Source organism: Apium graveolens, chromosome 6 (genome assembly GCF_009905375.1).
Source record: "Apium graveolens cultivar Ventura chromosome 6, ASM990537v1, whole genome shotgun sequence".
NCBI classification, from domain to species: domain Eukaryota; kingdom Viridiplantae; phylum Streptophyta; class Magnoliopsida; order Apiales; family Apiaceae; genus Apium; species Apium graveolens.
In genome coordinates, this window is record NC_133652.1 from 148968225 (window position 1) to 148979790 (window position 11566).

Consider the following 11566-nt stretch of genomic DNA (forward strand, 5'->3'; position numbering starts at 1 on the left):
TATATAAAATTTTTGAACTTTTTATATTCCCGAAAGTGTTTTAAAGCATGTTTTAATTGTTTAATTGCTTTTAAATGCTATAATAAATTCATACATCATAATATCAATGTGTGACATGATATTGCTTGCATGCTTACTTGTTTATTTATTTTTATATATATGAGATATATGCCTATGTTTACCATGCGATGATAGATTTAGGTGAACTTAAATCAATATAAGGCGTGCTCTAGAAAATCTAGAATAAGAATCATTTCTTGCCTTAACAATAATATTATGAATACAATCATGAGATTCTTGTGTTTATGAAACACATATTTAAATATGAATTTTCAATATTGAGAGAAAGGATGATTCTGTCAAAAGCAGATTTATATCTGTAAGAAAGGGGTATTAAGTGACGCCTCTTGACAATGCTCCCCCCGATCTGGGAATCATCTGATTATCGATTATTGATTTGAAATATTTAATTTAAAAGGAAGAATATCTTTATAATATGATTATGATTGTAACATAATATAATCCCTCTAAAATTAAATAATATCAAGTAGTAATTGGCCAATGACACAACGGGCCTGTGTCGGTCAAAGCCTTCCGACATGGTAGAAAGTAGTTCTTATTTTTAAATCATTGTCGTTTCGTGCTACAGCCGAAGGCTTTGATTTCGAAATAAGAAATACTTGTCTATTACATAGAGATGTGTACATTGAATTAGAATCTAAAGGTCATTACGTGCTGCAGCCGTGGGCCGTTGGAGACTGATTAAATTGTACAAAATGTTGGGTTAGACTTGACTTAGAATATTGAGTCTGTCGTGCTACAGCCGTGACTCAACTATTCAAGAGGCTAAAGTTTTATTAGTGAATAACATAAGATGTAATTGACAATAGTTGTCTGTTTATTGAACATCACATGACGTTTCATGCTACATCCGAGGTTGTATGATGGAATGTAGGATCCATATTCCCACTAGCATTATGAATGCTTAATTTTTCACTTAAAGGGGTTATATAATTTAGATAAACTAGTGGGAGCCACTTATGAATAAAGACCCGATTCATATAGTGTTTTGAAATGAAATTGAATATTTGCTAAGTGTTGTTATGTGTTCATCATTTACAGATTTACTATATACGTTATGTCTTCTGTACTATCACTCCGGAGTATACTAGATGCTCACAAGTTGGCTGGTCCTAATTTTGTTGACTGGCTTCGAAACTTGAGAATTGTTCTCAGGGTTGAGAAGTTGGAATATGTGCTTGACTTACCTAAGCCTACTGAACCTGCTAGCGATGCACATAATGATGAACATGTTGTGTATTGTAAGTGGACAGATGATGCAAATGTTGCTCAATACATCATGCTAGCTTCCATGAATATTGAGCTACAGAAGCAGCATGAGCATATGGATGCTCACACTATCCTTATGCATCTGCAAGAGTTGTATGATGTGGCAGGGAGGACAGCTCGATATGAGATATCGAAGGAGTTGTTCGGTTGTAGGATATCTGAGGGATCATCTGTGAATGACCATGTACTTAAGATGATCAATTTGATTGAATGTCTTGGACAACTTGGTTTTGCCATGGATGGGGAGCTGAGCCAAGACTTGGTCTTGCAATCACTTCCGGGTTCGTTCTCGTAGTTTGTTGTGAACTTTCACATGAATAAGCTGGATGTCAGCCTTCCTGAACTCCACAACATGTTGAAGACCGCGGAATCGAATTTTCCCTCTAAGAAGAGTTCTGTTCTTCTAATTGGTGAAGGTTCCAATCCTAAGAAAAGGAAGAAGAACCCTTCCAAGAAGAAGAAAGTAGGTGAGAAAAAGCCGATTCCACCAAAAGCTGAAGACCCCAAGAGCAAAGCTGTTTGCTTAAACTGTAACAAAGTGGGGCACTGGAAGAGGAACTGCAAGGTTTACCTTGCAGAATTCAAGAAGAAGAAGGGTAGTGAGATGATTTAATTGAATATGTCATTAAATCAAATTTCTACTTGGGTATTAGATACCGCCTGTGGTTCTCATATTTGCAATTCGTTGCAGGGACTAAGGAGAAGTAGGACTCTTGAAGAAGAGGAGGTGATTCTACAGATGGGAAATGGAGCAAGAGTTGCTGCTGAAGCTGTAGGATCATTTCATTTACATATGCCTACGGGCAAGACTATTGTTTTAAATATTTGTTATTTTTTTCCCTCGATTGTGAGGAATATTATTTCTATTCCCATGTTAGACTTGGCTGGATTTTCGTTTGTTATTCAGAATAATAAATGTTCAATTCTTAGAGATAACGTTCTTTATAAAAGTGGTATTTTAAACAATGGTCTGTATATATGTGACGTAGAGCATAATTTACTACAAATTGAACATACTAATAAAAGAAAAAGGGATGATGAAAATCTCACTTTCTTGTGGCACTGCAGACTTGGTCATATATGTGAAAATAGACTGCGGACATTGCATAAGGAAGGGTTACTTGACCCCTTTGATTTTGAATCATATCCTACATGCGAATCTTGTTCATTGGGTAAAATGACCAAATCTCCATTTAGTGGACATGGAGAGAGGGCTGCAGATTTGCTAGGATTGGTACACACAGATTTATATGGACCAATGTCTACGCAAGCCATGGGTGGATTTTCATACTTCATTACTTTCATAGATGATCGATCTAGATTCGGATATGTGTATTTGATGAAACACAAGTCTGAAGCCTTTGAAAAGTTCAAAGAATATAAGTATGAAGTGGAGAAACAAATAAAAATATAGTATTATAACTCTTTGATCAGATCGAGGTGGTGAATACTTGAATGAAGAGTTTCTACCTTATCTCAAAGAAAATGGTATAGTCTCCCAGTGGACTCCTCCATATACTCCACATTTCAATGGGGTATCTGAAAGGAGAAATCGAACTTTGTCAGACATGGTTCGGTCCATGATGAGCTATGCGAATCTTCCAGTATTCCTGTGGGGTTATGCATTGGAAACCTCAGCATATTTACTGAATAAGGTGCCTTCCAAATCTGTTCCTTAAACTCCATATGAGATATGGAAAGAAAGGAAACCGAGTCTTAAACACGTTAAGATTTGGGGATGTGCAGCTTATGTCAAGAAAGTTGACCCAGATAAGCTGGAATCTCGATCCGTAAAATGTAATTTTGTGGGATATCCTAAAGAGACTTTAGGGTATTACTTTTACACCGATCATAGGGTGTTTGTCTCCAGATATGCTACCTTCTTGGAAAAGCAGTTTATCCTTGAAGGAAACAGTGGGAGCAAGATTGAACTTGATGAAGTTCAAGAAGCACAAACTACTACGGTTCAAGTGGAAACACCTATTCAGACTGAACAACCTTCTATGTAATAGCCCATTCGTAGGACAGGGAGAGTGTCTCGCCAACCTGAGAGGTATTATGGCCTTGTCATTGAGAATGACAATGAGTTGTCAATCATTGATGATAACGACCCTATGACCTATAATGAGGCTATGAGTAATGTTGACTCAGAGAAATGGAAAAGTGCCATGAAATCCGAAATGGAAACTATATATACCAACCAAGTATGGACTTTGGTTGAAGCACCTGAGGGTGTGAAGCCTATTGAGTGTAAATGGGTATACAAAAGAAAGATTGGAGCAGATGGCCAGGTGGAGACCTATAAGGCCAGGCTCATGGTAAAAGGATTCAGACAAAGCAAGGGATTGACTTTGATGGAACTTTCTCGCCTGTAGCCCTGTTAAAATCAATTTGGATTTTGCTTGCGATTACTGCTTACTACGACAATGAGATCTGGAAAATGGATGTGAAAACGCCCTTCCTCAATGGGAAACTTGAAGAGGAAGTTATGACACAGCCAGAGGGTTTTCTTTCCAAGGGAAATGAACACCTAGTGTGTAAGCTGCTACGAACCATATATGGTTTAAAGCAAGCTTCTCGTAGATGGAACATCCGTTTTGATGAGACAATCAAAGAGTTTGGTTTTATCAAAAATATAGATGAACCATGTGTCTACAAGATGGTTAGTGGGAGCGCGGTAACATCTCTTGTATTATATCTGGATGACATACTTATAGGAAATGTTTTGCGGCGCTTTCATCTGAATAGAAAGATTGTTGAAAGAGGAGATGTCAATGTCAAGAGAGTTGACACACATAACAACATAGCAGACCCTTTAACAAAGCCAATTTCTCAAAGTCACTTTGATCGTCATAAAGACAAGATGGGTATTAGATACCAGAGTGATTGGCTTTAGTACAAGTGGGAGATTGAAAGAGATGTATCCTAAGTCCAATCATGTATGATGATTTAGGAATAACTTTTATGTAATTTGTTTTGATTTCATTGATATTAATAAAAGACTTGTTTTGGTTTTATTGCGGGCTTTATCTATTTAAGTGTTTAAATAAGATATACCATAGTTTAGAGTAAAGCTTTTTATGGATTATGATGAGATCATAATAATGAGACCTAAAAGATTATAACTCTGAACTTAAATATTTCCTGGTCATAGGATTACTAACTGGTAATTAGTAATCCGCAAAGATCGGTACATACTATGCTTGCTTCGTTATGAAGGATGTCTGTTCTCATAGACATTTGTGTGGTGACACTATAGCTAGTATGTAGGTGCTTATTATAGAATAAGTTCACTGAACATGACTCACACAGCTGAACAACTGATGGAGTTCACTCACGTGTCAGCAGATGTTCACACAGTGATAGTTGTACAAGTATCCTTAGACTTGAGGTCATCATAATCATCTTGTGTACACTGAACTATACTTTGGTTTAGTTCTTACTCTCCAGGGACAATAATAAGGGTTCTACTGGGTGTAGGAATTTGTACACGAAGATAGTGTATGATCAATAAAGGATCTACCCCTTCCAGTGAAAGGAAGAGAATGTTTAATGTTGATCCACTTATGCTAGTTCAGGAATCTCTGGCCAGAGTGAATGAAATTAGAAAGGAGTTTCTAATTCACATTAATTAGAACTAAGCATAGTAAATGGGAAAGCATATGATTAAATAAGATAGGCTTGACACGAGTTCCATGCCTTGTATTTAATCATGACATTGCAGGGTAGAAGGAATTAATTGTACGGTAACTATTCACTGAATAGGTTCTTGGTATTCTAAGCAGTGAATTCGTATTATCCGGATAGTCGCGATATGCTGAGAAGTATCCCTCACGATATAGAATAAACATGATTAATTTATTAATTATTCATATTTAATAAATTAGAGAATTTATATAAATAATGATAAAATAGTTTTATTATTATTTATTTCTACTATCGGCTTAATATTGAACCTACAGGGTCACACCATAAAAGAGAATGATTTAATGGTGGAGGAATTAATTAATAATGGCTGGTGATTATTTATTTGCGAAATAAATAATTAAGTAGAAAATTTAATATTTGATTAAATGAGATTTAATTAATTATAAATTAAATAAGAAAAGTTCTTAATATTATTAATTAAGAATTTAATTTTGGAAATTAAATCAAGTGAGAGAATTATTTTTCTAAAGTGTTTAGAAAAGGGATTAATTATTAAAAGGTGTTTTAATTATTAGTTAATTGGTTAATAAGAATAATCAATTAAAGGGTTAATAATAATAATATTTTATGGGAAAATTTTCAGCTGAAAATTTTGCCTATAAATATACTATTATAAACCATATTTGCCTCAACCAAAAAAAAACCCTAAATCTAAAGTAGAAAAGAAAGGGAGGCAACTAGTTCTCTCAACCTCTTCCTCCCTCCATTATTTTGATCTCTTGGTGGATACCGGTGGAGTGCTTCACAATTGAGGAGCAGCTGCTAAGGATCTCCGTTCATCGTTCTTGGAACACTATAAAAGGTTAGTAATCGATCCCTCGATTTATTCACGATTTGTATGCGTTTATATGGATTTTATATCAAGAAAATGTTTTACCATGCTTCTGTGATGTATAAAATCCTACATCAACATGCTCCAATATATCGCAAGATTTGCTAATAACAGTCATGCACTTATCTCAAGATAATACATCAATATATTTACATCACAACAACAGTATAACGGGTAGAAAACTTGCCTGAGCGTTCCGGGGTAGACTTAAGCTTAGAGTGGGTCCGGTAACCTATGAACAACAACATAAGCCGAAATTAAACCACGGTCGCTTAAGAAACTAGTCAAAACTCACTTATACCCCAACGGTCGCTTACGGTCGCTTATACGCTTAACGATTTGCGTTAATCGCTTGCGTATCCTCGGCTCCACCAATTTTAATAAATTAACCGTTATGAATTTTAAGGGGACTCTTTCACCAGTACTTTACCAACTGCCTAATCCACCTTAAATAATTGTTTCGTGTTTTGATTAATCATTTACGGGTCTCAATTATGGTCTCAAAGTTACTCGAGGTTTCGGGGTTCGCTCGCGAAATGCCATTACTTAAAATGGTCGTATCTCCTAAACCGTAAATCGGATCTAAGAGAACGACATATCAAAATGAAGCTTTAATCATAAACTTTCTAAGCATGGTAATGGTCAGTTCATGGCAGTGAGTGTTCGGGTGCAAAATTCATGCACAAAACAGTCTAAGGAAAATTGGGCATTACGATGGCTATAACTTAGCGATTCCCAAATTTTACCAAATCAATTCATTATCAACCACCACCAATCAACACTATTCCACCATCATTCAACCACGATACAAGATCATTCAACCATAACTCAAGATCTCAACTTATTCATCTAAACCAAGTCAAAATGTGACCAAGAACTTCAAATCCAACAAGTATCACTCCTAACTCCAAAATCAACAAAACCACTTACTAAACAAAGCTCTAAACATGATTACACACCCATTACACTAACCCATCATCTAAACATTAGGAAATCAAAACAAACAAAACTTAATACTAAGGGTTTGAGAAGTTATACCTTCCTTGGAGAGTGGAGAATCACTTAGGGAGCCTTGAATAACCACTAACTATCTCTACTAAGCTTGGATCTAGAAGAAAACATAAGAAAACACAAAGTTAGTTTCTTGAAAACACTATTCATCAAGAACTTTGATGAATTGATTAGATTAGTAAACCTTGTAATCTTGGCTTCAAACTCATTACATAACTAAATCATGAATTATGGAAGCTAAGGAAACAAACCTCTTAATTTTTGAAGGTGTGTAGCTTGAGTTTTGAAAATTTCTCCTTGCTTTTTCAAGAAGAAGTCGAAGCAAAAAATGGGGGAAGAAGAGAGAGTTTGCTTGGTTAGTTTTGGGAAGTATGAAATGAAATGCTTGGTTGCTTTCCTTTTGACTTGGCAAATTATTAGCTTTTTACCATGGTAAGTTTTACTTAGCTATAAATCAATCAACAAACCAAAACTCCTTGTCATGCTTGTATCATCTTTTAACACATGGCTTCTCCTTGTGATGTGATGACATCATCATCCACTAACCTCTTTGATTAACCCTTAATTACTTGGCTAATGACCGCTTATCTGTCATACGGTTCGCTTAACTTTCGTTCGCGTTCGTCATTTAAGATATCATATCCGGGATCTTATTACTTGGGTTTCCCTAACCTTTCTCAATATTTTATATTTCTTATATGATCCTCTCTTATAATCCTTTTTATCATGTTACCTAATACTCAATTCTTTCAGTATCTGGTGGATTTTCAGGAAAAATCAAAGTGTCCGGATTCGAATTCTAACGACCTTTACATACACTCATTTACATTATAGAATACTAATACGATCTTAGAATTTCCATAACAGTACTCCTATATAGCGTGGTCTGATAATTTTTCTTAATTAGCATAGTCAGCAAAAGTTACTATTGATCAGGGTTTCAAAAATTTCCAAGAATTGGGGTTATTACAGTCTCCCCTCCTTAAAAGGATTCCGTCCCGGAATCAGATAGAAAACAGTTGGGGATACTTTCTTAGCATTGCACTTTCTAATTCTCAAGTCAATTTTCCCGCATTGTGGTTCTACCACCAAACTCTAACTAGTTTGATAACCATGTTCCTAAACACTTGTCCCTTTTTTATTCATAACCCTCACTGGTTGCTCCATATAGGTTAAGTCTGGTCGCAGGTTTACGTGTTCATATTCCCCTATGTGTCTCGCCTCTAGATCATACTTCCTTAACATTGATACTTGGAACTCATTGTGAACTTGTTGCAGGTTCGGGGGTAGGGCTCGTTCATTTGATAACTTCCCAATACATCTTAATATATCCAAGGGTCCAACAAATCGTGGACTTAGCTTTACTTTCTTTGCGAACCTCACCATTCCCTTCCAAGGCTTTTCAAGGGGATACCTTTAACAATAATAGGTCCCCTACTTCATACTCTTTGTCCTTTCGTTGTCAAATCAGCATATTTCTTATGTCCATCTTGGGCTACTCCCAGCCGTCCTCTGATTAGATCTATTATATCCTTGGTCCTTTGGACCACTACTGGTCCGAGCATCTTGCGCTCTCCAACTCCATCCTATCATAAGGGAGATCGACATTTTCTTCCCTCAAGGATCTCATAAGGCGACATCTCGATACTGACATACGATCTATTATCGTAAGAAAACTCAATCCGCGTTAAGTGATCACTCCAAATTCTTTCAAGTCTATTGCACAGACTCTCATCATAGTTTCTAGCGTTATAGCTTTTTCTTATCAATACCCACTCTTTTCTAGTTCGTAAACGTTACTATCTTCCGTACCTAATATTATACTGGTTACACTTTTGCTCGATAGCGTTCTATAACCTTTTAAGAAATCGCGTCAAACTTAGTATCACGAACGTGTTAGATTCGGAATACCACTATATTGATACCACTTCATCTCTAGCTGCTTCCATTTTCCAAAGTTTGATCAATCATATAGAAGTTAAAGAATTTATTGAGAGATCACTATGATTATGAACACTTGTTACATCGCACAGTTAGTATAGAAGGTGGCCACCCTTTAGTACTTGACAAGCAATTAAACAATAGATGGTATCCTGCTAGGCTTCTATCACACAGATAGATAGTCATTCGGCAATACCTCCCCTGCTGGAAGGGTTGTTCTTCTCAACTTATAAAAAATGAAAAGGAGAGAAAAGAACGAATTTAAGAGCATTATATAAAAAAATATACTGCCACAAAATATTTGGCTTGGAATCTACCTCTGAACTATAAAGGTTTATTAAAGGAGAATGAAATATAAGTATCTATATCAATATCCAGTATTATTGCATCGCAATTCATGTGCCTGAATATTTTTGCTATTCCGTCTATCATTCTATAAACCCATGTTCTTGCTCGAGCTTATAAACAATCACCGTTGAAACTCCTTCGACAACAAAAATCGAATCTGGGATTTCATTCTAGACATCATCGTTACGAGAATTCTACGCTTTCCCCACAACCTTCCTTGTATAGTAATATGACTCTCTATCGATAAGAAAGAATAAATTTTAAATAGATAGATAATCCACTAGTTAGTCTATCAATGATAACTTATACATCACCATGACCTGATTAGTGGTACTCAATCTCAACATTCATTATAATACAACTCTCCCGGTTGTTATCATCTCATTATTCCCGGAATCATTGCTGCATTACTATAATCCACTGTGGACCTACAATAGTCATTAGTTTTCCTTGGAATCTTAATAGCTAACCATACGGAGTCTATACTTGTCGTATCAAATTCTTCTAAGGAGGTAACATAATCACCGTTCATGATTCATGAAGAACACTCCTGATCCTGACATACATACATGACATGAAGCAGATAAAATTGCAGAAGAGTTTCAATGAAAGCAACGATAGCAGGCTAATACCATTATTAACCATATGTCTTTATTAGGAGACGTGAAGCTCAAAGGTTTATTTAGTCCTTTTATAACATGGTCCTCGCTTATCTCAAGATAGTACCTTCTAAGATAGGTAGCCCGCTCACAGCGATGACATGAATTAAATCTTTACCAGACTACTATTACGGTTGAGTATCGTACAATCATCAGAAGGAATATCAGTCTTTCACACCATAATACCATATTCACAGCTTTAACCATCATTACTGTATTCCTCTGGCACGAGCGCCTATAATTTCTCTTTTACAGTTAGAGTGTCGGCCACCTCATTGGCCTTTCCTGATAGTAATAGTTCCTTATAATCAATATCTTTTGAACGATCTCCAACTAAATTTTCTGCCTCATTTGCCATCACTGCTTGTGTGAAAATGCTCTTCCTTAAGCTTTGGTGAGAAAAAAAATATCACCATTTTTCCATAAGTTATTGCCTCGGTCTTTAGAGGTTAACATTATCACGACTAACTCTCGATCATACTTAGGACGTCTCTTATCTTGGGTCCTTCTTGTTTTCACTAATCTCAACCTTTATTGGGTCAATCTATACTTTCTTATGGTTCAACACGTGCCCACCTGGCATTATTATAATTACGTAATATTTCCTTTATCAAAATTTCTATTCATCAGAACTTTGAATATTACCTTTCTCCTTATAAGACCTCTAAGGTTATCCTTGAATCGTTACTCCTGTATTCCCTAGATACAGGGCATATCAAAATACCATTTACTAATACTAGAACCATTGTCTATATACTTCTAAAAATTCCTCCACTGATCCTTAAAGGTTGTTGTTACCCTAATTTTTTCTAATTCATACTTTCGAAACTCATATTGTCCCTATTAAGGGTGAAATGCCAACCTTTATGCATTTCTCTAGGATTCATCTCAAGTTATCGAGGTTCTATCCTTAATTCCACCTTTAAAAAGGTACTTGCATCCTTCCATGGATAAATCAAGTCATATATCCCTGATAAGGGTATCTTATTCAATCATTCCCACCTCGATAGTCTATACCTAATTTCACAATAACATCATTCTTCAAACTGAGGTCAATCCATATGGCCTCCAGAAGATAACAATGGTTATTCGCCTTTCTTTCTTAATTGGGTAATGATAACATGGATGTTCTGGAAGATATTGGTTGTGTTCAAAGTGAACTTTTTTAGTTCTAATTACTCATTTACCTCTGTTATTTTTCTTAATAGTCATCTCAATATTGGGATATCTTTTGTACCTAGTGTCTCCTTTTGGCTATCCAGTCACTGGTGTTACATACACCTCATATTCTTGAAGGTCACTTCATTCATCCAATTTCCTAATTTCTTGTTTTCCTGTCTCCTCGGTCCATCCGTGTTTTCTTATTAGCCCATCGATCTATCTCGAAGTGTCTTCGAATACTCCCAACTTATAGGGGATAAAATATATATATATATACATATCATTTATGCCTTCAACCATCAACTTTAACTCATGGTGAATCACCCCCATCCTAATGATCACACACTTTTCCATTTCTATTACTATGAGTCTTTAGGGTTTCCTCATACCCAACTCCCTTATCATTCCTCAAACTCTATTACATTTATATTCCTTTCCACTTCAGTTTTTTTATTATTATTACAATCATTTCATGAACCCATTAATCATTGACTTCAAACAGCACGTCATTCTGGGATTCGTGTCATTAGGACGAATCTTGCCAACTTTTACAACT